General features: G+C 50.5%; 1 long non-coding RNA gene across 1 annotated transcript; it reads left to right on the top strand.

Annotated features, from left to right (window-relative positions):
- Positions 1-204: 204 nt before the first annotated feature.
- On the top strand, positions 205-24,421 carry LOC102899983. Its single transcript, XR_439598.5, has 5 exons — positions 205-455; positions 703-774; positions 18,532-18,657; positions 20,443-20,563; positions 23,613-24,421. It is a non-coding gene; the product is annotated as an uncharacterized LOC102899983 (long non-coding RNA).
- The last annotated feature ends 2,979 nt before the right edge of the window (positions 24,422-27,400 follow it).

Genomic DNA, 27,400 nt, shown 5'->3' with positions numbered 1-27,400 from the left:
GGTGGCTGTGTTCCAGCCCAGCTCTGCCATTTGCTAGCTGTGTGACTTAGCTACCTGAGTCGACCTCTCAGTGCCCCAGTTTTCTTATTTGTAAAACGGGACTAATTATAGTAGCTACCTCATAAGGTTGTTATAAGGATTACAACAGACAAGGCATGTGAAGCTCTTAGCACGGTGCCTGGTGCATAATAAGCTCTCTCGTGAAATGATAGCTGTTGTTATTATTGTTACTATATTTAGATTCTATTGTCATTATACTTAGAGTCTATTCCTACAAGTGCATAGAGCTTCAGGGACGAAAATCTGCATTCCCTTGATCAAGTCCTTTTTTTTCTTCCAAAATGTTCAATGGCGACCGACTGCCTGTAGTAAATGGCTCAAACTTCTTGGCTTGGCTCGCAGGGACAGAACCTTGACTCCCTCCTTCTTGATAATAGTCACTGGACACTCGGAAGGTAAATGGGTCCCCTCGCTACCCTCACTGTTGTCATTGTCCTCGTCTTCTATATTTGGAGAACCTGGCTTTTAGCACAAATATAAGGAAACTCTGCCTGGGGGTGGGGGGGGGAAGACACTGAATCAATACCCAATTGAAACTTGGAAGTCATAATAATGCTATAATAGCTTGCATTTATTGAACGTCCATTGTGTGCCAGTTACCATACATGACTGTGTTTATTATCTCACTTAATTCTCATGCAGGCCTATGAAGCAGGTAAAATTATTACCCTCGTCTACATCTTACAGATGGGGAAACTGAGAAGGAAAGAAAGGGTAAGTAATTTGCCCAAGGTCACACAGCTAGAAAGTGTCAGAGCCAAGATTTGAACATACGTCTGGGGTCTAATGCCTGTTGCATTAAATACCCCACCATTCACTCTCCTGTTAGAGACACCTAACCTGTCACTGGCGTCTTCACTTACGGTTTCCCCTGTGCTCTTAGTGGTTAGATGCCAACTCTCTCAGTGCATTGGGATGCCCTGGTGGTCCCCAGGGGTCCTGGGAGGCCACGCTCCGGGAGGTACCCTCACACCCTGGCATCCCGGATAGAACTCTACCCCTTGGCCACTTGTGGTTCTCAGGCCCGTTCCCTGCCCTTCGCATTCCCTCCCTGATGTCCCAGTGCCTGCTCTAGTAGCTTCGGGATGTCCCAAAGCCCTCTGAGGCAGAGGCTTCCCCTGGCTGGCTATTTTCTCTGAACCAGATGTCACCTGTCAGCTCTCCTCCCTATGAAACAAGAGCCAGTCTCCCAGGGCAGCAATCTTGCTGGGCTTTTCTTCTAAGGGACAGCTCAGCCCAGCCCCCGCTGCCTCCTGGCCCTGGCTAGACAGCTCAAAGCCAGGGATGCTCACTAATGACAGGGATGAGGCTTGCCTCTGTTCCTATGGCAACTGCTGCGCTCCACTTACTCAATCACTTTTTGAAGCTCCTGCTGGTGTGAAAGTTATTTTGCATAGACATGCTTAACTCTTATCCAGGAACTCTGCACTGGGCCTTTAGATCCTTCCAGATCACTTATAAAGTTGATTTTCTCTCTCCTCCCTTTGTTGAAGTCCCTTTATCTTTCAAGCTCAGTTCAAATCCTACCTCTTCTAAGAGACCTTTCCAGGTCCCCTCCCCTCACCCCTCCCCGGGCGGAGTCAATCTCTTGCTCCCCACACTCCCCTGGGGCATGTTTATGGCTCTATTAGATCACAGTCTGCCTGTTTCACAGTTATTTATGTGTCTCCCTCTGAGCCCCTGGTGAGTGATCAGCCCATAGTAGGTGCTAAACAAACATTTGTTTGAATTTATTTGAATTTCCCTTTCAGGGTTTTAAAAAAATTACTATTATTAACAGTACAGACCATTACTAATAATCCCTATGCTTGTAAAATTATTTACAGTTTATATATAGCTTCATGCTTGAGGGCACTGCTTTAAACCCCAGCTCCACCCTTGCTAGCTATGTGACAGTGTACAAGCCTTATAACTGCTCTCGGCTTGCTTCTCATCAGTAAAACGGATTGTTGTAAATATTAAAATAAATGTGTCAAGAGTTTACTTAGCACAGGGCCAGATGCCTGCGATGGCTCAATAAATGTTAGTCATTATTATAACTCACAGCCTTGGTGGGACCTCACAAAGGCTCTAGAATGAGGAGAAGCACAGGGTTTCTGTCAGGGTCGTCTTTGTCCCCAAGGACAGGTGAAGAGGGCGAGGCTCAGAGCGGAGAAGTTTTGCCTACACTTCAGGCTTTAGTCGAGTGCTATGGTGGGCACCTGCTGTCGGCCGGGGAGCCACCTCCCCTTTCCTGGTGATGGAACCTGCATTTTCGTTTGCAGAACTACTCCTTCCTACTGGTGAGTCAACTCCAGGGCAGGCTTGGGTAATCAGAACATCAGATGTCCCTGGCCACAGGGATTAGTTTGGGAATGGGCAAGGGACCCAAGTCTATCCAATGAGACTCACTTCCGAGATTTTTGTTTGAATTTCTGAGAACAAGATTGTCTCTTTTCTGCTGGACTGTAGGCCTAACTCCAGACTAACTCTAAGGGCTAACAGAGAGGAAAGCCAAGTGCAGAGGTGGAGACAGATTCACCATATTGTCAGTTGAGCAGAAGAATCCTAACGTTATAATTACCCCGGGGACTTGGGCGATATGAATGGATACAGTTGTTCCGTCTCATGCCAGGTTGCATTCGTGTCTACCACTTGCAACTGAACAAGTACCAGCTCTTGTAATGTAAATCTACGGTCTCCTCCACGCAGAGGTCAAGGATCTCTCTATACCATTCATTCACACGACAAACACCTACTAGGGTGCCATCCACTTCCGTGGGGCTGAGACCCCAGGGATGGACAAGACAAATCACCCGGCCCTCTTGGAGTTGATGGTCCATTGTCGTCCCATTTGATATATGAAGAGACTGAGGCTCAGAGAGGAGGACACCCCCAAGGTGCGTGTCCTTCAAGTGATTCAGGGTGCCACGGTCCAGAATGAGGCTGGGCAAAAGCTGAGGTAGGCGGCTGGGACTGGTCAGTCACTGGCAGGAAGGACTGGTTTAGGCAGTCATATGCTTCTGCTCATCACAAGTCAAAGATGGAAGAAGGTTCTGAACCAAAGCAAGAGGTTGGACACAGGGGCTGAGGCTTTAGGCCCCGAGGTCTAGGACTCCTGACAGGGGACATTTTCCTGGGGAAAGGGTGGCTCTGAGGTCTGATTTGGGGATTTTACTCCTAGCTTAATGGATAACCTCTCTTTGGGGGCTGTGTCCAGCATCAAGATTCTTCTAGGAGGAGGCTTCTTTTCCCAGGATCTTTCATTACACTTCTCAAAGGGAAAGGCCAACTTTCCAGCCCAAGCTGGGGCTCGTTTTTCTCCTCCATCTGATGACTCACCCCTGGGAGAGCCCAGTCTCTCCAGGGCTGGGCCCCCGGGGAGGTTGTGATGTCTAGAAGTTGGATTTGCTCTCAGCTTGCTTTGTTTGTCTCCGCTTCATCAGGATCTAGCACAGGCTCTGGCATATAATAGATGAACACGTCCTTCTTGAATGAATGTTTGTGGAGTTTTGTTTGTTTGTTTTCTGACTCGTGGAGGCTTTTACGATGGAGAGAGGCACTCATCCAGAGGCAAATCAACCGTGAAACCAGTCCAGTTTAAGCTTCAGGACCCTTTCCTGGCACAGGCCCCCCTCTAAGCCAGGGGAAAGGCCCTAGCGATGTGTTCACATGGTCATGTGTTTCTGTAAAAATTGCACAAGTCATTCTAACTGTAATCAGTTGAGATCACTCACTTTTTCCCCCTCTGACCTCCTTACTGCCAGATTTTTCTTGTTGTCAGATGGCTTTAGAAGGGTCCGTGGCATTTTGGGGTTCTGGTTAAGGGGACGTTGAGTTGGCAATACATTTAGTTTGCATCTAGTGGCTGTCTAGGCTTTATATATGGTTAAGTCAGCTGTCTCTGGATAGACATGTCTCGAAGGACCCGCCCGCTGTCTCCTGAGCCCACTCACCTGGCATAAAGACACAGGTGAAGGTTCAGAGCTGCATAGCCACATGAACACATCTTCCAGTACCTGGCAACAGAACTGTGCATGCTGGAAAGGAGGGATACTTTGAAATGTTGGAAGCTGGAAGCTAGACTGTAGATAGTTCTTCAAAATCCTCAAATGGTCAGGCCTCTACAATTGTAAGCAGAAGACTTGGTGTTCAGAGATACTTACGCAAAATGGCAGTTATTTCCTGTCAGGAATATTCTCTGTAATACAGTGGATACAATCGTACCCTAAATCTTTCTTGATGGAGGGATGGAGGGATATCTTGTTGTTTATGGTTGAACTGTGTCCCTCTGAGAGAGTATGTTGTTATCCCACTCCCAGTATCTCAGAATGTGACCTTAGTTGGAAATAGGGTCTTTACAGAGGTAATCAAATGAAAATGAGGCCCTTAGAGTGGGGCCTAATCCAATATAACTGGTGTCCTTATAAATGGGGGGAAATTTGGACACATAGACAGACACACAGAGAAATCCCATATAGAGATAAAGGCAGAAATCAGGGTGATGCTTCTATAAGCCAAAGAATCCCCAAGATTTCCAACAAACCCTCAGAAGCTATACGAGGGGCCCGGACCGGATTCTCTCTCATAGCCCCTGAAAGGAACCAACACCTTGATTTCAGACTTGTAGCCTCTGGAACTGGGAGACAATACATTTCCATTGTTTAACTCACCCAGCACGGACCTTGGTTATGGTGGTCTGGTAAACTTATGTGCGTGGGAGATAGAATTTGTCAGAAGACCTGCGTCTGTGGGCCATGAACCTGGAGCAATTCATCGATGTGTGAAGTCCCATGTTTCATGCACTCCAACTATCACGAATTAAAAAGAAAAATTTAATTAACTGTGCAAGAAGGAAGAGTCAATTATCTTTCCATTTTCTTTCCAGGAGCATGTCTAAAGATGGCACGGGTGGCCTGCCCCCTCCTCCAAGGACTACACAGCTCCCGCCATCTGGCACTTTCTCTCATTGTCCCCAATTAGGACTTCCCTACCTCCACCCCCTGAGCCCTCATCTTGTTACCTGTGTGTGCTCCCCGGATCATATTTAGAAAACAACCAACTGGGCTCTGCTCCTGTGGGCCCAGATCCCACATTTGAGATTCTAGAGAATTAAAGGGTAGAGTGGCCCGAGCCCTGTCTCTACAACCACCCTTCCTCATCACTTTCCATTCCTTCCCCCTGCCCAGAAAACCAAATCGGAGTTGTTTCCTCTCAGACCCTGAAAGAACATTGCCTTCATGGTTGGCCCCAGACGAGCTGTCTCAGTTACTCTGGAAAGGCCATCTAAACATTGGCGATTCTGCTGAGTTTTTCTTTCCACCTTTCCCCCCCTCCTTCCCCTGGCCTGGCCTCCAGCCTCTCTTCCATATTCCCTGCCCCACAGTGTCCTCAGGGGAACCCAGCCCTCTATTCCCACTGCAACCCACCTCCCACCCACCCTTACCACCAGCCTCTTGTCTCTTATCAGATGACAAGCCACAGCTGTTTTCCTGTCTGTCTGAGACTCTTGGCAGAGGGAACCAGAGGGCGGTTCGGCTGCAGGTTCCAGGCAGGGATTTGGTGTCTCACAACGCGGAGGGTTCCATCTAGAGTACCCTCAAACCCAACCGGACATTGCTGGTGGGACTGTAAAGTGCCAGTGAGATCCGGCAATTAATCCCACGCCTAACTATGTACCCCAAGGAAGTGAAAACAAGGACTTAAACACATACTTGTACACAAATATTCATACAGCACGATTCACAATAGCCAAAAAGTGGAAACCGCCCAAATGTGTTTCGGTGGGTGAATGGATAAACAAATTGTGGTAAATAGACGCAGTGGAATATTACTCGGCCATAAAAAAGGAATGGAGTACTGATACATGCTACAGTGTGGATGAGCTCAGTGAAAGAGGCCAGACACGAAAGTTCACATATTGTATGATTCCATCTACTTGAAATACCTGGGTGAGGCAAGTCCATAGAACGCGGATTGGTGGTTGCCAAAAGAGTTGGAAAGAGGAAATGGCAGAGCAGCTGCTTAATTGGTAGGAGGCTTCCTTTGGAGGTGATGAAAATGTTCTCGAACCAAACAGAGGTGGTGGTTGTACAACGCTGAATTGAATTGAATTGCTCACTCGCTTTTAGAAAGTTAATTTTAGGCTATATTCAATTCACTGCAACTTAAAAGCCCCAGAGAAGGGCTCTAGTTGGTCTACCTTGGGTCAAGTGACCACCCTGGCCGATCATTGAGGATTGGGGGTGAGATCTACAAAGACGGCAGGCCTCCTTGGAGTCACATGGTTGCAGTTGGGGGAAGTTACATTTCCTGAAGAGGTGGGAGACCAGGTGCTCTTCTGAGAAAATGAAACTTTAATAAATAAGAGAATCACCAAACGTCAGGGCTAAAAGGGTTATCTAGAACTGCACCATCCATCCCTTTGGTGCCTACTAGTTAAGAATGGCTGTTTAGATTTAAATTGATTCCATTTCTAAATGGCTCTAGCACCTTCCAAGAGCTAGCAGCTACCATATTGGACAACAAAGTGGTAGAACTCGTCCATCATTGCAGAAAGCTCCATTGGAGAGCACTAATGTAGAGATTGTAGAGTCCAACCCTTCATTTTGCAGGTGAGGGAAATGAGGCCTGGAGTGAGGAGGGGACTTAGATACATAGACACAGGCAGCGATTTAGGGCCATCTCCAGAACCGACACTCAGGCTTCTCGACTCCTTTTCTGACGATGTGCTGCCTCTATGTTGGCACGCGGTGTAGGGTGCTGTCTCTCCTCCGGGGGGCCTCTCCGTTTCATGGGAGAGGAGGTACGCCCACAAGACGGGGCAACCCCTCCGATTCCGATCAAGGACGGCATTGAGAGTCTGCGGTGGGCCAGGCACCGGGTCACACCGGGAAAAGCAGTGTGTGCCACAGAGGAGACGATTGGCAAAAGGCCACAGGGGAGGTGGAGAAGGAGTTTTAAATTAGAAAGAAGCTCTAATGTCTTTCTGTTTATAAAAGCAACATGCTCGTCGCATGCAATTTAGAGAGCCTTGAAAAATATTAAGGAAAAATAAATATCACCATCATCTTCATGACTCAGAGATTGTCATGGTTAACGTTTTTATATATATCCTTCTAGGCCTTTTTTTTCCCTATGCATTTCCAATTATAGACACGTATATATGGATCAAAATGCATTTTATGCACTTTATTCTGCCTCCTGCTTTTTTCGCTTAATATATTTTGTACATTTTTAATGCAATCACATGTAGATTCATGACATTGTTTTAACATCTGTGAGAGATGAGTTTTGAATGGAAGGTTCTGCAAGGCTCCTCGGTGAAGCCGCGATGGACCAGGCCCTTGAAGGACCAGGAGGCAGACGGTGGCCAGGACATCCTCAGCGGGGGGAGCAGTGTGGATAAAAGTCGAGTTGGTGACGGCCCACTCTGCCCACTAGAAGCTGGCTGTCGACAGATGAGGGGGTTGAGGCCCAGCGTGGGGGAGGTAATTCTACCAAGTCCACATGTGAGGTGGTGTTAAGGGTGAGACTTGAGCCCTTCCCCAGGGCATCGGCCTCCACAAATTCCAGCCTAGAGTCCGCCCGTGGGCACTTGAGGTTCTCGTTCACTTTCATTGTCTTAACTGCAGATGACATCCCATCATGGACCATGCGGGGCCTCTGCTCCATGCACCCACAGGGAAATCGAGGCCCACCAAGGAAGAGCTATCTGGGTCACTGAGCTAGAGGATAACATTCACTCTCGTGGACAGAGCCCTCACGCGTGTCAGGCCACGAGCTGGGGGGCTGGCCGCCACTCCACCTGGGGACTCTCTCCTCCCTTCCCGAGGGAGGGCTGTGCCTGCACCGCCCTGAGTCACAGCCGGCCTGCCTGCCTGCTGTGAGTCAGCAGCATTCCTGGGGGCTGAGAGCGTCGCAGCGGAAACATAGGCCCTGCCTTGTACCCCGGTGAGCCTGGCACATTCTCCAGTGAGGGAGACTAGACGTGAGAGAGTCAGCCAGATGAGTGGCCTCAGGTCATGGCCTGACAGCCTGGGAGCTGACCTGTAGGGGCCTCAGGGGTTCGGATGACTCAGAGAAACCCCAACTGCCTCCTACTGCCTGGGAGCTGGACGTTGACCCTACGTGCTCTCTCTGAAGGAACCTGGGGCAGACGGCACCAGCAGCTGCCCTGGCTGGGAGAGGCTACGGGGAGGCAGGGAGAAGGTTCTCTCTCCAGCCGGATTTGGGCAAGTCATTTCCCACCTCTGTGTGCAGGGGAGGATGTTAAGAGCACAGGCTTTGCCATGAGGCAAACTTGGGTTGAGATTGGGGCCCCACACCCTGCAGCACATGTGTCCGTGGCCCATTACTTAAGCCCACAGGGCTGCAGCAGGACCCAGTGAGATAATGTAGGCGATGCACATAGCACAGTGCAGGACACAGGGACAATGCTTACGAATTGGTAGCTATTGAGAGACGAACCATAAGAAACTCTTAAGCACAGAGAACAAACTGAAGGTTGCTGGAGGGGTGCTGGTGGGGAAATTAGCTAAATGGGTGATGGGCATGAAGGAGGGCACTTGTTGGGAGGAGCACTGGGTGTTATATGTAAGTGATGCATCACTAACTTCTACTCCTGAAACCATTATTACACTATATGTTAGCTAACTTGGATTAAAAAAAAAAAAAAAAGAATTGGTAGCTACTATTAAGATAGTAAATATCATCCAGGGTCTTTTCTGGCACTCCCCTTTTATGCATTCACCCATTCACTCATTCATTCATTTAACCAGTATTTACTGAGTGCCTCCCAGGCAGGGACAGAGCTTGGAACGGGGCCTTCCGGGAACTGGAGGCCACTCAATAGCTCATGTTCATGGGTAAGGCCTTGGCTGAGCCAAGAAAATACAGATGTCAACAGTCACAGTCTCTGCGTCATGGAACGTACATTCTAGTGGAGACAAGCAAGACCATAAAAAGCTAAATGGCCAATAAGAAAGAAAATTACAGATACACGGTCGAGGGTGATAGGATGGGCCACTTGGATGGAGGGGCCAGGCAGCCTCTCTAAGGGGGTGATGTTTACGCTGAGACGTGAGGGAGGAGCTGAGAAGAAGCCAGCCTTGTGAGGAGGCAGGAGGAGGGCCTCTGTGCCAGGGTGAGGACCAGGGCAAGGACCAGTGCAGGAGAAGGTCTGCTAGGGAAGACAGAGCGAGGAGCTGCACGGGCTGTGCAGAGAAGGGGAGCGGCTTGAGGTGAGGACAGGAAGCGTCAGGGTCTTTCAAGTCAGGTGCAAACAGGTTGCCTTTCTAAATGCGGTTCCATGCCTCCGTAGGCTGGAGTTCCAGGCCACGACCCCGCAATGCCTGACTCAGATCTGAGCTGGCGAGAGCTTGGCCACTTTCCCAAGGGGCATCCTGTGTCCTGTTCGGGCTGCTGTGACTCTCAGCCTTCCCAGCAGCAGGGCCCTTGGAGGTGAGCCCCCCCTCAAGCAGGGAGACCAGAGCAAAGCCACTGGGAGGCTATTTCTGGTGGAGGGTCGGCCCTCCAGCTGCGTTCCAGGAGGAATGCTGCCGGAATAGTTGTTCCTGGGGAGTGCAGAGTTCACCCCTACCCCAGATACAAGGAGTCTTTTCTCACCCAGGCCCCTGGGGGTGAGGCCTTCCGGGGCTGGAGGTCACCCGACTTCCACTGTTTACAGGAAAGACCTTTGCTGAGCAGAGAAAACACAGCTGTCAGCCAGAGGCCCAGCATAATACCTGAAGGGAAGGACCTGGACGGGGGAGGGGAGGGAACTGCCAGGCTCTCTGGGTCCTCTCCCTGCCTCCCTAAGTTCAGTCACCCTGGCATTCAAGGACCTGCATCTTCCTTGACCATGCTAAACAGGAATGACAGGTTCCCATACCATAGATCATCCCCTGAACCCACTTCAGAGACAGGGACACTGAGGCCAGTGAGGGGAGAAGGCCACCCAGCTAGATAATAATAACTGCTGACATTGAGAACTTGTTATGGGTCAGGCAGTATGGTAAGAGCTTGACCAACATTTCACGACAATCCCACGATGTGGTCACCCATGTTAGTGCCATTTTCCAGATAGGGAAACTGTGAGGCTTAGAGAGGTTCCCTTACATGCCCGAGGTCAAGGAACTACTAAGTGGAAGAATCCAGATTTGAACCAAAGCCTTCTGACTCAAAAGTTCACTCTACTCTCTCTGTCCCAAAAATAAATAAAAAATGTTGAAAAAAAAATTAAAAAAAAAAAAGGGGGGGAGGCGCCTGGGTGGCGCAGTCGGTTAAGCGTCCGACTTCAATCAGGTCACGATCTCGCGGTCCGGGAGTTCGAGCCCTGCGTCGGGCTCTGGGCTGATGGCTCAGAGCCTGGAGCCTGTTTCCGATTCTGTGTCTCCCTCTCTCTCTGCCCCTCCCCTGTTCATGCTCTGTCTCTCTCTGTCCCAAAAATAAATAAAAAATGTTGAAAAAAAAATTTAAAAAAAAAAGTTCACTCTAGTATTTTTTGTTGTGTTTTTTATTTTTTTATAAATTTTTTTTCAACGTTTATTTATTTTTGGGACAGAGAGAGACAGAGCATGAACGGGGGAGGGGCAGAGAGAGAGGGAGACACAGAATCGGAAATAGGCTCCAGGCTCTGAGCCATCAGCCCAGAGCCCGACGCGGGGCTCGAACTCCCGGACCGCGAGATCGTGACCTGGCTGAAGTCGGACGCTTAACCGACTGCGCCACTCAGGCGCCCCTGTTGTGTTTTTTAAAAAAAAATTTTAAACGTTTATTTATTTTTGAGAGAGAGAGAGAGACAAAGCGTAAGTGGGGGAGGGACAGAGAGAGGGAGACACAGAATCTGAAGCAGTCTCCAGGCTCCGAGCTGTCAGCACAGAGCCCAATGCGGGGCTCGAACCCACGAACTGCGAGATCATGACCTGAGCCGAAGTCAGACACCCAACCGACTGAGCCACCCAGGCGCCCGCCCCTGTTGTGTTTTATTTAAATTAATTTTTTTCTCAAAGGAAACTTCTTATTACTGCTACTAATGGAAAATGCATGTTGGACAAAGGCAAAAATGCATGCCACAAAAGCCAAATAATATTAGTACATTCTAACTGAAGTCTGAAAATGCTGTTGTTGTTCACAGACTGGAACCCGAGAGGTGTTCACAGTTGATGAGAGAGATCAACACAGGTTGGAAAGGGGTTGGTGAAACGCTGGTACTGAAGGGGGCTTTCTCCTTGAAAGAATCTCAAAGCTAAAAGGAGATGGTGTGATGGTGTGCGTACCTTGTCCTTTAGTGCACCTTAGCTCTGTGGTTCTCATTAGTGCTGTCCACCGAGCATTCCTGGGTTTCTGCCTCCCGGCTCGGGGAAGGATGACACCACCTGGTCTCTTTGTGGTGGTAGGACCACATGACCAGTGCCGGTTCTGAATTGCACCATGTTATGAGCTGGAGCATGTCACTGCTGGGGGGGGGAGGCCCTCCAACACCCTCTTTTCCAGAGTGAGGGTCCCTGAGTGAGAAGGAGACATAGTGAATGTATCACAGGAGCGAGAACTAAGCCTGGATGTTACAAGCCATTAAAACTTTCAGGTGTTGATTTACCGCAGCGTAATCTAAGTATTCTGACTCATATGGCATACCATCCAGAATCATGCTGAAGACGCAGCCCCTTCCCAGAGCCCACAGCCTGATCTACTGTCCCGTGCGGACACTGGCCAAGTCCAAGCCTTCATGTTCCTGTAGAAGCCATGGTTCCTTCCCTGAGTTCCCTGCCTTGGAAAACTATTTCCCCCAAAGTGCCCTTGACTCTTCCGCTCCTGGGGCTTAGCTTATGCATCTCTCTCTGGCAGGGATGATAAACGCCTCCATGTTTGCCAAAACCAGCATCATGGTAGAGATATACCGCCTGCGTTTGGATCTGGGCTCTGCTTATTACTAGCTGTGTGGTCCTAGATTCGTCACTTCGCCTCTCTAGAATGGACTGAAAGGAGTATTAAAGTACTCGAGTGGAGATAGCAATAGTATCGTACTGCTCTCAGAGCCATTGGGAGGATTCAGTGTGTGACTATCTATAAAGCAATAGAACAGTGCCCGGCACATAGTAAGATATTTACAAGCATTAAACTATCAGCATGATCCTTGCTTACTGAAATCCTGCCTTGGCCTTGCTTCTGGCCTGTGCATTGAAGATCAGGGACGCTTCCCCTTATTTTGAGGGTCACTTTGCATACTAGGTAGAAAGATGAGACATCAAGTGTATTAGTTTGCCAGGGCTCCCGTAACAAAGTACCCCAAACTGGCTGGGTTAAAACAACAGAAATGTATTCTCTCACAGTTCTGGAGGCTAGATGTCTAAAATCAGGTGTCAGCGGGGTCATGCTCCCTCTGAGACGCCGGGCAGAATCCTGCCTTGTCTCTTCCTAGCTTCTGGTGGTGGCCGTCGATCCTTGCCTTGACATTCCTTGGCTTGCCCCCAATTTCTGCCTCTGTCGCCTCGTGGGGTCTTCTCCTTGAGTGTCCATATCTTCCCATGGCATTCTTCCCTTCTAATAAGGACAAAGTCGTATTGGATTAGCGCCCCATTCCCATCCAGGAAGACTTCAGCTGCAAGACTCTATTTCCAAATAAGGTCACATTCACAGGTGCTGGTGTCAGGACAGCAACAAAGTATCTTTCCAGGGGAACACAGTTCAACCGCAACACCAGGAGGCAGACCGCATGGCCCTTGGGCCTCTGGTTTTCCCTTGAGGGTGGAAGAAACTGAGAGGCGCAAGGTTGAGCAGGAACTCTGGTCCTGGTACTGGGACACCTGGGCTCTGCCATCAGCACCCAAGGCGACCTCGGGCACTCCCCTTTTTTAGGCCATGTTATCCTTCATGGTAAGATGGAGAAAAGGACGCCCCCACCCCCAACCAGGTTCTTATGAGACCCAAACGAGGCAGGGGGTGGGAAGGGCCTCTGCAGCCTGAAACCCGAGGCACAGATGCGGAGACTGGCCCTCAGCCTTTGACCTCTCTCTCACCGTCTCACATGAGCTGTTCAGCATTCCTGAAATGGTAGTCTTTCCTGCAACGTGGCCAATTAAGCAGGCTGGGCCCTCACCCCCTCCCCCTCCAGTCCCAGAGTTCTCTCATGAACTCTTCCTTTCTCCTGGTTTCCTTAGCTCGGTTACTGGCTCTGAAACTCTTCCTGCCTTCTCTCTCACGTGGGGAGAAGGTTGCTACCACATGTGGTTGTCGCGAGGATTAAATTTGGAGGCAATGCAGTTAAGTCAGCACAGTGCCTGACACACGGCAAACTTGAATAAACACCCATTAATATTGCTTTGCTCATCACCACAAGGAAACAGCCTCCGCAACATAGAGACGCAAAATGCGTTGCGGCCATCGCGTCTCCCTTTAGCTGGTGGGCCTCCGTTGATGCCTTCCTCCTGCAGGCTCGGATTCATTGGGCCCCTCTTGAGCGCCGTGCCAGGCTTCAGAAAGGACGGGCCCGGTTTGTTGGGAGACCGCACTGGTTCTGCTCACTGTGTGGCCTGGGAATGGCCCCTCTCTCTCAGGCCCTCCGTCTCCTCATGTGCATAATGAGAGTATTAACCTGGGCAATCTCTGGGAGGCTCCAAGGAGCTCTCTGTGTGTCACGTGACTCTAGCCTGCTGGGGTCCCGTAGGGACTTCTGGCCCCTGACCTGGAGGGGCTGAGGGAAGGCGCAGTGGCGGGAACTCAGATAAAGGCCGGGACTCCTGGTCCTGCCCCCTGTGTAGGCAAGTCCTTTCCCCCTCTGAGGCTCTTTCCTCCATCCCAAAAGAGGCTGGGCAGGATGAAAGCCCTTGCAGTCTGCTTTTCCACAGTTCAACAGCCAGCCCCGCTTTGGAATATGTCGGGGTCATCTTCACCTGGCCTTAATGCCCACCCAAGAACACGAGCCCTATACCAACAGGGACCTTCTCTGTCTTGTTCAACACAGCAGTCCGGGGCCTAACATAGGACTGGGTGCATAGCAGATGCTCGATGTACTGTGGAAGGAAGAGAGGGAAAGAGAGAAGGAAAGGAAGGAGGGAGGCAAGGATGGAACAAAGGAAGGAAAAAAGGAAACATTACCTACATCTATGAATTTAGCCAAGATCACCTAAAATGCCTTTTCTTTTCTCACCATTGCTGTTGCTAAGTGACGTCTTTTTGTATTTATCTACTCAACCAATATTTATTGCCAGCTGGCTCTGCCCCAGGCATGGAGCTGAGCCCAGGGGATATGGAGGCCATCTCCTCTGGGTCTTACATTCTCCAAGGAAGAGACAGTTAACATTTTACCCAAACAAGAAACTAGGCTTACGGTCAGTGCAGTGAAGGAGAACAGGGGCACTAAGTGATACTGGAAAGGGTCACAGGCTGAGGGCCAGGGAGGAGTTAGGGAAGGCTTCTCTGAGGAAGAGACACGGGGCCCAAGTGGTCAGTCAGGGGAGGGGGAGGGAGGCTGGCTCCCTGGTGTGGACCGTGGCAGCCCCCGGGGCCTGGCCTGCTTTCCCAGGAACCCTTGCTCCCTAGCTGCCCAGTAAGACACCCTCTTCCAACCAAGCCGGGACCTCTCTCCTGTCTCTACAGCCTGGGATAACAGATCCTTGCTCTCGGAGCTGTCCCTGCCTTGCCGTGGGCTCCACTGCCTGACCTCTCCACGGGGCAGTCCCTCCCCGCCTCTCTTTGACACGTGCTGGGGACAGGCCCCGAACACATTCCCCAATCTCTGCCCTGCTGCAGCTTACAGACCACCTCCCTCCCCTCCTGCCTTACCCCTGTGGCTCCCCTCTGACTCCCCTTCCCCTGTGACTGGGGCACAACCCCTGAGGGTTTCCCCCCTGAGTCAGGGCCTGGCTGACCCCCAGGTGGTGTTGGAGGATGTCCCAGGAGGCCACCCTCTAGGCAGGCTCCATTTAACAGCAACAACAATGACGACAACAGTCATAGCAGCACAACAACAACAAACACAACAATAATAGTAACAACAACAATAAAGTGCGTCCCTCTGGCACTTGTCTTAGTAGGTGGTTGAGCAGGGCCTTTGAGACAGGGCAGTGACACAAAGCCCTCTGTGTCTTTCAGAAGAGCAGGGCCTGTCCGCTCCCCGCCCCCAGGTCAGGGCAGGGCTTGCTGGGGCCAGCGGGACAGAGGGGGGGTGCGGGGGGCAGCTAAGGGCCTGCTCCTTTTCCAGGGAATCCACTGTGCTCCCCTCCTGAGGGAGTCGGGGGTAGGGTTAGGAAGTAATCAGAATCATGGATCTTTTCAAATATGGGCAAAACCTTGGAGACGAGAGTTAGATAGCTATCTTGCCCTCTAGACATTTCCATAAACAATAGTGATTTCAACAGCTATCATTTGTCTAGTGCTTACCATCCAGCGTCAGGCACTGCTCTAAACAATGACACGTGCATTGATGGCTTGATCCTCACAAAAACTGTTATCCCCATTCTACAGATGAGGAAACTGAGGCGGGGAGAGTTACATCCCCGCAGCTACTAAGGGGATGTCCTGCCATGGAAGCCAGGAGGCTCCGAAGTCAAGCTCTTAAGCTCAGCTGATGAAACGTTTCACAGTCGCTAACACGGCCCTGCACACAGAGTCACCCAGGCTCACCCCCGACCCCAACTTGGAGCACACAAGGGCCAAGGGGCCTGTCATCACAGCCCACATACACCCCCAGCCCTTGTCCTCCAGACCAGGGGCCATTTTCACGGTGATAGGTCTGGATGCCTTTTAGAAGAAAAATGCAATTTTCTTTTCCACTCAACAAGCCCGTGTTTCTCTCCCCTACCTCCAGCCCCAGTGTTTATTTCAGCAAGGAAATGGCCTTTGAAGTCCTCACTTCTTGAAAGCTGAGAGGGAAGGGAGGCACTACAAACATTTCAAAGCATGTCCACATTTTGGTTGGAACGTGGAATTTTTTTAAGGATTAATAACAGTTTTTGGAATCCACTGACCCTGCTGCTTTTTCAAGGCGAAAAAAATAACCCCTTGAATATCATAGCTGTCAGGGTCTGGCAGGGAGTGGGGGGAACCCCGTGAGGGCAGGGAGCAATGCCAAGGGTCTCCTTAAGCAGAACCAGGCAGAGTCTGATGAGGAACAGCCCGAAGTGTGGTCCAAGGGGGAGATTTCACTGTAGCAAAGGGAGAGTAAGAACAATCTAGTTGTTACCAAAGCTCCATTCACTCAGTTTAAAGAATTGTCTTTTGCTCAGGGGTTGTGATTTGTTTGATGTCAAAAAGTACTCCCTGGGGTGTCCTGGGTGGCTCAGTCAGTTAAGCATCCAACTCTTGATCTCAGCTCAGTTCGTGATCTCACAGTTTGTGAGATCAAGTCCCGCATTGGGCTCCATGCTGACAGCACAGATCCTACTTGGGATTCTCTCGCTCTCGCTCTCTCTCTGTCCCTCCCCTGCTTATGCTCTCTCTCTTTCTCAAAATAAATAAACAAACTTAAAAAAAATGTGGGGGCACCTGGGTGGCTCAGTCAGTTAAGCGTCTGACTTCAGCTCAGGTCATGATGTCACCTCTTGTGAGCTGGAGTCCCATGTTGAGCTTTGTGCTGACAGCTCGGAGTCTGGAGCCTGCTTCAGATTCTGTGTCTCCCAGTCTTTCTTTCCCTCTCCTGCTCGTGCTATGTCTCTCTCTCTCTATGTCTCTCTCTCTCAAAAATAAATAAACATTTAAAAAAATATACTCCCTTTAAGGAAATCATCACTATATTAAACAATAGCCTTTTAAGAATGTCTTTAGCAAAAGAAATAGTTGCCAACCCTACTTTTGGTCTCCCAGTTTTTAATTTTTAAATCTTTTTGGAATGCGTCTGGTCTATGAAATACCAGGGCTGAGAGTACAGTTGGGGAGAAAGAAATCGCTGAACCTAAGCTCTCATAATCCGAAGTAGAAACTGGGGCCTCATAAGACTGCACCAAAGTGCTGTAAGGTTCAGGGAAGGTCTCTCCAGATGCAGATCCTGGAAAAGCCTTCTTGGAGGAAGGGGCACTGGCTTAGACCAGGAAGAGCAGGGACCACCGGCCACCCAGGGCCAAGGCAGAGCTCCAGGGAGAGGGGAGGAAATGAACAAAACCACAGAGGAAGAAGCAGAATGGCCCTAGGGGGCACCTGCTTGCCCACAGCTCCCTCAAGCTGATCTCATGCACTTCTCATGACAACGCTGCAAGGAACATACTCCAGTTATCGCCGTCTGACGCCCTAGGAAACAAAGTCATGGGCAGGGCCACACAGCGAGTGGAGGCAGAGCTGGGTGCTCACCCAGACCACCCTGGCACGACCAGCTAGAGTTTGCAAGCCCAGTGCACAGTGAACATGTTGGGCCCTGAGTTCAAACATTGTTAAGAATTTCAATGGGGCGCCTGGGTGGCTCAGTCAGTTAAGGGTCCGATTTCGGCTCAGGTCACGATCTCGCGGTCCGTGGGTTCGAGCCCCACGTCGGGCTCTGTGCTGACAACTCGGAGCCTGGAGCCTGTTTCAGATTCTGTGTCTCCCTCTCTCTGACCCTCCCCCATTCATTCTCTGTCTCAAAAATAAATAAATAAATAAATAAATAAATAAATAAATAAATAAGAATTTCAATGGGGCATCTTGGTGGCTCGGTCAGTTAAGGGTCCGATTTCGGCTCAGGTCATGATCTCGCGGTTCGTGGGTTCGAGCCTCGCAGCGGGCTCTCTGCTGACAGCTCAGGGCCTGGAGCCTGCTTCAGACTCTGTCTCCCTCTCTCTCTGCCCCTCCCCCGCTCACACTTTGTCATTCTCCTTCTCAAAAATAAACATTAAAAAAAAAAAAATGTCAAAATGGTGACAGCAGAACATTCAGCCAAGCCTAGGGCCCTCCTAAGTGCAGGGTCCAGTGTGACTGCATGGGTCACACACCCAGGACATGAGCCCTGCCACCTGTCCCAGAAGCCCAGCTCTTTATACGCCGCTGGCTGATGGAAGTGTTACGTGAAACAGAACCAAAATCTGCAATATACCACATTGTTCCTCGACGGCTATGTTTGGGGGGTTTCGGACCACAGGTGAATTTTCTCTACGTTTCTATATAACTTACTTTTTTTTTTTTTTTAATTTTTTTTTCAACGTTTATTTATTTTTGGGACAGAGAGAGACAGAGCATGAACGGGGGAGGGGCAGAGAGAGAGGGAGACACAGAATCAGAAACAGGCTCCAGGCTCTGAGCCATCAGCCCAGAGCCCGACGCGGGGCTCGAACTCACAGACCGCGAGATCGTGACCTGGCTGAAGTTGGACGCTTAACCGACTGTGCCACCCAGGTGCCCCTATAACTTACTTTTTAATACAAATACGAATTTCTTTAAAAGAGAAATGAAGACGGTGCCTTGCCTCTTCATTTCGGTGGTTCTTCCTGCAGAACAGGAAGAATTACGGAGTTTCCTGGCCACTCTCTGCGCTTCCCTTTCAGCACCACTCCGCTCCTCATTGTCTATCATTCCCTCTGACTGCAGACCCCTAGCCACCCCCTGTCAGGGCCCCAGCCTGGCCCCGGCCTGTGGATGACTGTCAGGACCGGAGTGTGCTGTGATAAACCAGAGCACGTGCACCAATGGAGAGACCACCGCCTGGGAGAGAAGGTAGGTCAACTTCCTGCTCTGCCACGAATGTACTGTGTGACCTTAAGCAAGCCCCTTTCCCTCTCTGGGCCTGATGTCACAGTAAAGCCCTTTCATACAGAGCGGCCTGCAGCTCAATCACTGCAATGGTCAAGGAGGCAAGGCCACCCCACCCTTTCTTGAATGCCCTCTGTCTCCAGAGAGCACAGCGGGAGTGAAGCAGGACAGCCTGGGGAAGAGGCAGTGTGGTAGACTGGGCAGCACGCTGGGCCCGCCTTCGGGAATTCTAAGTTGGAGATTCTCGCGGTGGGTACTATCTGGCCCTCTTGGGACCTCTGTCCTCTCTGTTCCAAACTCTCCATGGCTTCCAACTGTACCCAGAATAAACCCCAAACTCCTTACCATGGCCCTACGTGACCCATCTTGCCTGCCTCATCTGCTTGTATCTCTGCCTCTTGTTCAGAGGCCAGGCTAGCCACCCCCACCCCCCATGCTAGCCTCCTGCCTTCCCTCCAAGCTCATTCGCCCTCAGGACCTTTGCACTGGCTGTTCCCTCTGCCTCGAACTCTCTTCCCCAGACCTTCCCGTAGCCGTCTCCTTCTTGCATTTGGAGCCCCAGCAGCAATGTCACTCCTCAGAGAGGTTTCCCCAACCCTGAGAACCATACAGCGAGCCCACGTCTGCGTCTTCACAGTCCTCCCAATCATCTGAACATTTCTTGTTTGTGTGCTTTATTGTCTGTGTGTCTCCCCTTTCCCTGTCTGTGATAATCAGCAATCAGGCCAGCTGGGACCTTCTGTCTGGTTCCCTACAGTGGCCTCAATGCTTCCATTTGATGAAAGAGTGGAGGACTGACTAGCAGGGACCTCAATTTGCTTATCAATGCAGTGGGAGGGTGGGTGTTGCTCAGCTCTGGTCACAGATGCCTTTTCAAATATAACACAATTTAGGGATCCTTTCCCTGAGAAAGCACCTACACACAACATTTTGCATCAGGTTTGGAGAGGGTGTCCCCAGCCCCTTTGAGGCCTGCCCCAGAGACTCCCCGATCTTGCCCTGAGGTTTTCTGATTTGGGAACAGAAAACAATGAAGATCAAATGGCTGTTCCTTTGGTCGCAAAAGGTGCTCAGAATTCAGCACTCCCCTTTCATGCACTTTGCATTTCCTCATTTGGAGGCAAGGGTGCCCCTTGGTGCGCTCCCTCACTGCTGTCCCTAACGCAGCAGACCCCTCATAGTCTGGGCTCATTATTCTTACTCCTTGGTTGGCCACCCTGGTTCCTTCTGGCCCTCTCCCCTCCTCTTCCTGCCTCTGGGATCTTAAGACAGCAAACTCAGGCCCCCTGGAGAAATGGTCTCCCTTAACACCAACATAGTCCCCGTCTACAAAACCTTTCAACTTCATAAACTCGTAACTGCAGAAATCTGTCCAAACATTCCGGGGCAGTTGTAACTATTGGTGTTGGCTTGCGGACCTGAGCCCAGCCGCCAGGGCTTTAATGAGGAAATACTTAACAGTCCCAGCCCAAGGTAACGGCCAGGGAGGGCGGGGAGCCCACTGCCGGGCACCAAGGAGCCATGAGCTGGCCTCCACCGCAGAGTGGATAAGACGGGCTATGGAGCATTTTTCTCAGAAAAAGTGAAATTGACTTAATCCTTTCGCCCTTTGCGGGTGTGGGCGGAAGAGGCTGAAGATGGGTCAGGAGAGCTGTCAAAAGCAAGAGCTTGGCCAGGGCTGAACTTTTGAGTTCACCGCTCTCAAGCCCTGTAGCCAGACAGATGAAAAAGGCGCTTTCTCCCTCCCAGGCTCGGGCGTGCTGGCTTTTCCATGATTAATGCGGAGAGAATGGCTTCGACGCTTCGCAGGGCCCGGCCGGAGGAGAAGTGGCCCTTTCCCCCTCCTTCTCAGGCGCCTGTCTGGAGGACGGTGAGCCAAGAAGGGTCAGCCGTGTTGGTGGGGTCAGTGGCAAGGTTGCCTGAAATTTGCACAGGAATCCACATCACTGAACTCCCAGGGCCCCTGGCTCCCTCAGGAAGCTGCTGCCACCCCAGCTGGGCAACTACAGAGAAGCAACCGCCCCCCGTGGTATTTCCCCTCCCACAAGCCACATGAAACAGCTCTTGGGGGAGACGGAGAGAGAGCACACTTCAGAAGTGGGTGTGAAAATTTGAGCCTGGTGGATGAGGTGCCCTCCACGAGAAGGGGGCAGCTCTGTGGCCTTGGAGGCTAGTCCGGAGGAGTTCCCTCAGGTCTGGTCTTTGGGAGAAAGGGCACATTGGCTTTGTGGTGGGGGCAAACCGCTGCCCCGCCGCACCCCTGCCAGAGGTCCCCTCTCCCTACAGAGTACGGACAGGGCCACACTCTGCACCCATGGCTAGTGGACAATTCTAAAATTCGGGTACCTGGAGGTACCGAGTCAGAGTAGCGTACCTGACTACCCCACATGGCCCAGCCTGTCACCATACCCTGGGGCTTCGATTTTTCAGGGCGGTTGGCCCTGGGCCAAGGGAATCCTATAAATTCCAGGTACATGCAGAAATAAAGGTCATGCTCCTAGGAGCCAAGGGATAGGGTCTTTCCCAAGAGAGTGATGGATTTCTTCTCCCTTCATCACATCAACAGCCCTTAAGACCTTGCCTTACCTAGTGTCCTGTACCCCACTGACATTCTCCACGACACCCCCGGGATGGAGCCTTATTCTCCTGACAGATAAGACCCTGGGAACTATGCTTGAAGCCCCAGGGGGGTTAGGAAAAGCACTGGTTAATTTCCTGACTGCTAGATGAAAGAAGCAACTGAGGCTCCAGAAAAAAAGCTGAACTCGAATCACAAAGTGGGTTCTCCCTTGGAGGTCAAGGGAATCAGCAACAGGCTGATGTTGCAGGTGGGACCCCTCCAGCTCAGAGAAGGGAGAAGACTAAATGTGCCTCCCGACTCCCCCAGTCCCAACACACATGCCACAACACTGCGTGATTCCCCCTGCCCAGGCCCCCTGAGCACGGCCTCCCCTTCTCTGCCTCTGCTCCCGTCTCTGGAGAGGGCCCAGCAGGCCCAGCCTCTGCAGAGGCTCCCCCAGCTCCCCGCAGAGGCTGGGCCTGAGTCAGAGTCTCAAGGACCTCATCAGAGCTGGGGGGGTGGAGGCGCTCGCAGGCAAGAAGGCAACAGACGCAGGGACGGGAGTCGTGAAAGCTGATTTCAGTCCTAGTTCTCCGCGCGAGAAAGCCGTGTGACTTTGAGGGGGCGCTTTTTCAAATATCCCTGATACTTGAAGAACCCATTATGCTTGACAAGGCTCTCTCACATATGTTATTTCATTCTACCCTTAATCTCTCGGGGCCTCAGCGTCCTCGCGTCAAAATGAGAGGATCGAACCTTCAAGGCACGCTTGGTATCCACGTGCTGGTAGTTTGTGAGAGACCATGTTTTATGGTATTAGGGATATTTTATTGTTCGTTTTAGGACATATGGTGCTGAGATGCTGCATTCTGGGGTTCTAGAATCTTTGGCTTCTGCAATTCAATGGCCTTTGGTTCTGAGAATATGTGACTTTTTTGTTCCATGGTTGCAAATGTCAATGTTTCCCAAATTTCTGTCGTACGAGAACCACCTTTACCGCCGCGGCTATGTCTGCACACACCACCTGTATTATTGTTCATTTAGTATTTTTCTTTAAATAGACTCTTTTTCACTTAAATAAATGTCTTTAAAATGGAAACTTTATATCACTACTGCAAATGGAAAACCAGTCTCACCTGCCATAAATAGGACCTAAAAGTAAAAATAAATACAATAAAAACAATGTTATTAAATTCTAACTAGATACTGTTGCCCTGCCAAAGGCTCAGAGCCCAGGGCCTGCTCTTAAAAAAAAAATTTTTTTTTAGCACACACGCGCACACACACACACACACACACACACACACACACACACTGGCAAGGCTTGGAGAGGTAGTAAAGACATGTTAGCATCAAATTAAAACAGTATAATGAGAAGAACTGAAAATATCACTGAACTTTTCATTTCCTTCTCCGTAAGTGATTCTGTGTTCACTGTTGTCTCTGGACACCACCCACATTCATCGTCAAGCGTATCCCTTCACCCTGCACGTCACCTCGCTCTACCCCACGTGGGATAAAGGAACCTGGGATTCTTGCCTCCCAGGCCACACACACATTGTCCAGGGGGCAATTGTCCACACTTCATCCAGTCGGTTTCTTCTCTTCTGAGCTCTCAGCCAAGGCTTCTTTGCATTATTGCAAAACTGGGCCCTCAGACTCCCTCTGCTCATCTCCCTCTGTCAACAAAGAAGCTAGAGAAAGCCTGGAAGGCTATCACCTACCAGAGCCACCTATGCCGGGACTCGGCATAGGTCTAGTGACAGCTGGGCCTGAGGACGACACCTTCGCTTGTAGGACAGAGAGTGCACACACTGCCCAGGCCATGCCACACCCCCAGAGTTAGGGAGGGTGGGGGCTGTGGGAAGATTCTGATGTTTCCCAGCACACACCCCCCGTGGGTTCAAGGCTATGCTCACCTTCTGGCATGGAGAAGAGCTGGCCGCAGAGCTAGGGTGGCCTCAGGATGGGCACTGACCTGTGGGCAGGAAGACCCCAGCCCTGGTGCCCCCCTCCCCCCGCCTCGCCGCTGCTGGCCCAATGTGGGACCTTAAACAAATCCCTTTTCCTCTGTGGAGCCACTTCCTCACTGTAAAATTGGGATGGATACACTGGCTCTGACTGTCACAACCAATCACTTATTGGATCACATTCTATCTTAAGCATCTGTTCACGCTCAAGTCAATGGCTGCTGCTATTATCGTTAGAGCAACAATAATCATTATTTGAGCCTCACGGTTGTTCAAGGAAGGGTAGGGTGGGCAGTAATTTTCTCACTGAGAGGGTCAATACATGTAAATGTTTTGGTACACAGTGGTACTTCATAAATTTGATGACAGTCCTATCTCCCGCCTTCTAGGCTCTCTGGTGCCTAAGGGCAACGTCACTCACTAGACTGAATTCAGTTTCTGGAGCTGGCCACATGACAATTCTCCGTGATAGTGACTGGGCCCTACATCCAAGGCAGCCTCTGTCTGACTCTAGCACAATTTATGAAAAGCCAAAAGTATCTTCCTCTCTGCTCCCTTCATCCTGTGCACATTCTCACCTCTCGGCCTTTGCCCTCGCTCTTGCCTTCACCGGGATGCCCTCTTCTCTCTGCCTTGTTTGATCCAGCCCCCGGGACCAACCTCTGAGACCCAGCTGATGGCCCTGGCTGGACCCCTGGTTCTCTTATTACTCTGGGTAAGTCCCATGGCTGCTCTGGGCCTCAGTTTTGCAATAAAGCATTGAACTGAGGGTCCTCTCGGTTCCTTCCGGTCCTGACATTGCAAATGGCAGATACTGTAGTGTCCACCACAAGAAGGACATGATCCTGACTACTTGGACTCCCTTGGCTCATTGAAGACCTGTCAGACTTGCAGTCAGGAGAGTGGGGACAGTTGGCTGTACGGCCCATGAAGGTTTGTAGCCACCACCGCAGAGACTGTAGGCAACCGGAGGAGAGGGTTGGGCCTGTGTTTACTGACCCTCCCGTCCTCAGCCCGGCACAGCGTTCAACACCAAAGCTGTTCAATAAGTAATCAGCAGATGAATGCATGCATGTTTGAGAAGCGGTATGGCAAGTATTATTAGTAGAAGCTGAGGTTGGAGTCCAATGCAGTCAAGTTAGGGCTCCTTAACCTTAAGCTCCAAAGAGAGAAGCCCCCTCCCCCCACCTTTGTCTTTCCCTCCAGGCTCAAAGAGCCGCATCAGTGCGTTCCAGGAGTGTGTGTGTGTGTGTGTGTGTGTGTGTGTGTGTGAGAGAGAGAGAGAGAGAGGAACAAATAAGACTTTATTAACTTATTTTAACTAAAGAAAACTTTAAATCCACAGGCATCCTTTCCCCACCCAATATTCATTCATTTATTTCAAAAACATTTCTTGAGAACATCTGTGCTGTTGAGGCTACAGAGAGGGTTGGGAGGACAGGCATGGAATCTGGAGAGCCAGAACATTTGGTTCCTCACCCCAGCTCAGACAGACACTGTTTGTATGACTTTAGGCAAGTCACTTTCTTCTTAGTAGCCTAGTATCCTCATCTGTAGAGTAGGGGAACTGGTCTTGATAACATCTAAGGCTCTTTTCCTTTCTTATTATCTGTGAGCAAGCTGCACGTTCCTCTGCAGAGGAGGGGCAGAGATTTTCTCAAAGATCTGGGAAGTTGTCCATGCATCAGGCATCATCTGTAAACTAAATACGTGCAATCATAAGTCCTTTTATGTGTGTTGGAGTGAGATGGCGAATTCCTTCACAAAAGTGTCTCAAACTCTGAAAGGTAGAACCTCCAACGGAAATGGCACTGGCTCCAGTCCTGACTCACAGGGAGCTTACAGTTTTGCAAATAAAATAGAATCCAAGTAACTGGAACTACAAGGCAAGAAACAGATGTGGGTCCTGAAAGTTCAGAGGCATCAAGACCAGTGATTTTTTTCAGAGGTCACACCCCACTGAGGATCCGAGAAAACTACCAACTCTCCCCAGTAAAGATACCCTCATGTGCTAAATTTCATGGCAATTACTTGGTGATCACAGATCTCTGGCTCATCTCACAAACCTCAGGTCAAGAACCCTTGATTTAGATAAAGCCATAAACAGAAGTCCAGCAAGTCTGGAGCAAATGCCTAGCTTGAATTCTTGAACAAAAGCATCGCATGAATTATTAGGAGAGGCTAGGGATATATAGGTCCATAGCCTAGGGACCTAGGGGCAAGGGTGCTGATCAGGGAGAAAAGAGGGGAGGGGGAAGCTTAGGTAACATAAACTGTGAGCCATCCTGTCTGTTCCTTCTGCTAGACAAAGCAATTCTTTAAGCTGTTTTAAAAGACCAAACTCATAAGCTTCAAAACGTAAACAAGCAGAGCTTCTTAAATCATTGGGGAATTGTTTATGAATGCAATTACTGGACTACATTGTCTGTTCATAATAAACAGAGACTGGCTGAGAATCCACAACCTCTGTGATTGGGTGGAGAAGGGCAGAGAATCAGGAAGGGTCCCTGTTGGGACGAGACCCCATCTAAAACGGTCCTGTTCACAAGCAAGACCACGAGCTAGAAAACTGCCTCCGTTCCCAGAAACATGTTCCTTGGGGTGCTAGAAACCTGATGGACAAGCAAGCTTTGAAAGGTGAAATATGCTTTTGATCCTTAAGTGGAACTAATTTTGAAAGACACAGCCACAGCCACCAGCACTAACAATTACACCCAGCAGTCTCATGGCAAAGGACAAAGGACCTAATGGCCAAGTGCAGTTTGATTGAGGCTGCCTGGCAGCCAAGGGCTTAGACCCCTGAGTGAGGTTGGGGGTGGACCAGCTGGGGAGGAGGGAGGAAGTACAGATCACTGAAAACAGACTGCTCACACTTTGATGCATATCTGCGTCGCCTAGGCGTCTTGTTACAATGCAAATTCTGATTCAATAGGTCTGGGGTACACGGGGAGATCTGCATTTCCAGCAAGCTCCCAGATCATGCTGATGACACTGGTTCTTGGGCCATACTTTTATAGTTCCCTTCAAGGTAATGGCATGGCTAAGCCCATAAGCTTCAGAGTCAGACAGACCTGGGTTCAAATCCTGACTTCCCCACCTCACTAGCTGAATAACCTGTTACTTAGCCTCTTTGAGACTCAGCTCCTTACCTGTAAAATACGAACTGGAGGCAGGATTATTTGTTCATTCAACAAATATGTATTTAGCATCAACTCTGTGTCAGGCTTGTGGTAGGCCCCGGGGATGCATTGGTGAGCTAAAACAGGCCCGGTTCCTGACAATCTCAGAGATAATGGATGTGAAGTCGTCAGCACAGTGCCTGGTACATGGTAAGAACTCAACAAATACCATCTATTTTTATTAGGAGGGGGAGGAGTATCATCCATTTTAAGCACCCAGGGGAGAGAACTCTTCTGTTAAATGCTGACTACATGGAAGGATTTGGAATTCGTCCTGCAGACCAGGAGACCCAGATGTGAAGTGTACATGGCCCCTCTCCTTGAGGAGCTCCTAGTCCAGTGGGAAGATGGGTGTGCAGCCTGAGTGGCCCCTGTAAACAACCCCCCCCCCCGCCCCGGGCTCTCTCCAACAGCACACGTCAACGCGGATTCACTGTGTTCACACACTTGGTCCTGGCTGCCAGCCTCTGCTCACTTCTCCCAGCTGACAGCGGTTCTCTGTTCTCTCTTGATTGTCCCACCCCAATTTTACTTTTCCTATTCTGCCTCCCATTTGTCTACCCTTCCCTCACCCCCTTTGACTTGAAAATCACTCTTCTCCCCTCAGGAAAGACCCTGCCCCCAGCTCCTGCTTCACGGGCCAGACAGCCTGTAGACCTCCCGCTCGGAGCCGGGCGCCACCCCGAGGGCCTCCCTACCGTCCTGACCATCGGGGCCACACCAATCAGTCAATCCAGACACTGAGCGGACAACAGTGTCGTGGGTTCTGCGGGATGAAATCACAACAGCTTGGACTGCTCTGCAAATCTGCACACTATCCTCAGGCCAAGACCTAGCTGGGCCGGGATAGGCTTACGTCAAGAGGCTGGAGTTCGTGGAAGAAGGAATGACAGCCCGCTTCCAGCTGGGGTTGGCCCAGACACCTGGGTCTGGGCCTCCCTCTGCTTCCTTCCTGGTACAGGCTTCGCTGTAGTGGGGTTCTGAGTCGAGGCCAGAGA

The sequence above is a fragment of the Felis catus genome, chromosome A1, assembly GCF_018350175.1.
Source record: "Felis catus isolate Fca126 chromosome A1, F.catus_Fca126_mat1.0, whole genome shotgun sequence".
NCBI classification, from domain to species: Eukaryota; Metazoa; Chordata; class Mammalia; order Carnivora; family Felidae; genus Felis; species Felis catus.
The sequence above is the reverse complement of the archived record's forward strand: the minus strand, read 5'-3'. Positions and strand labels throughout refer to the sequence as shown.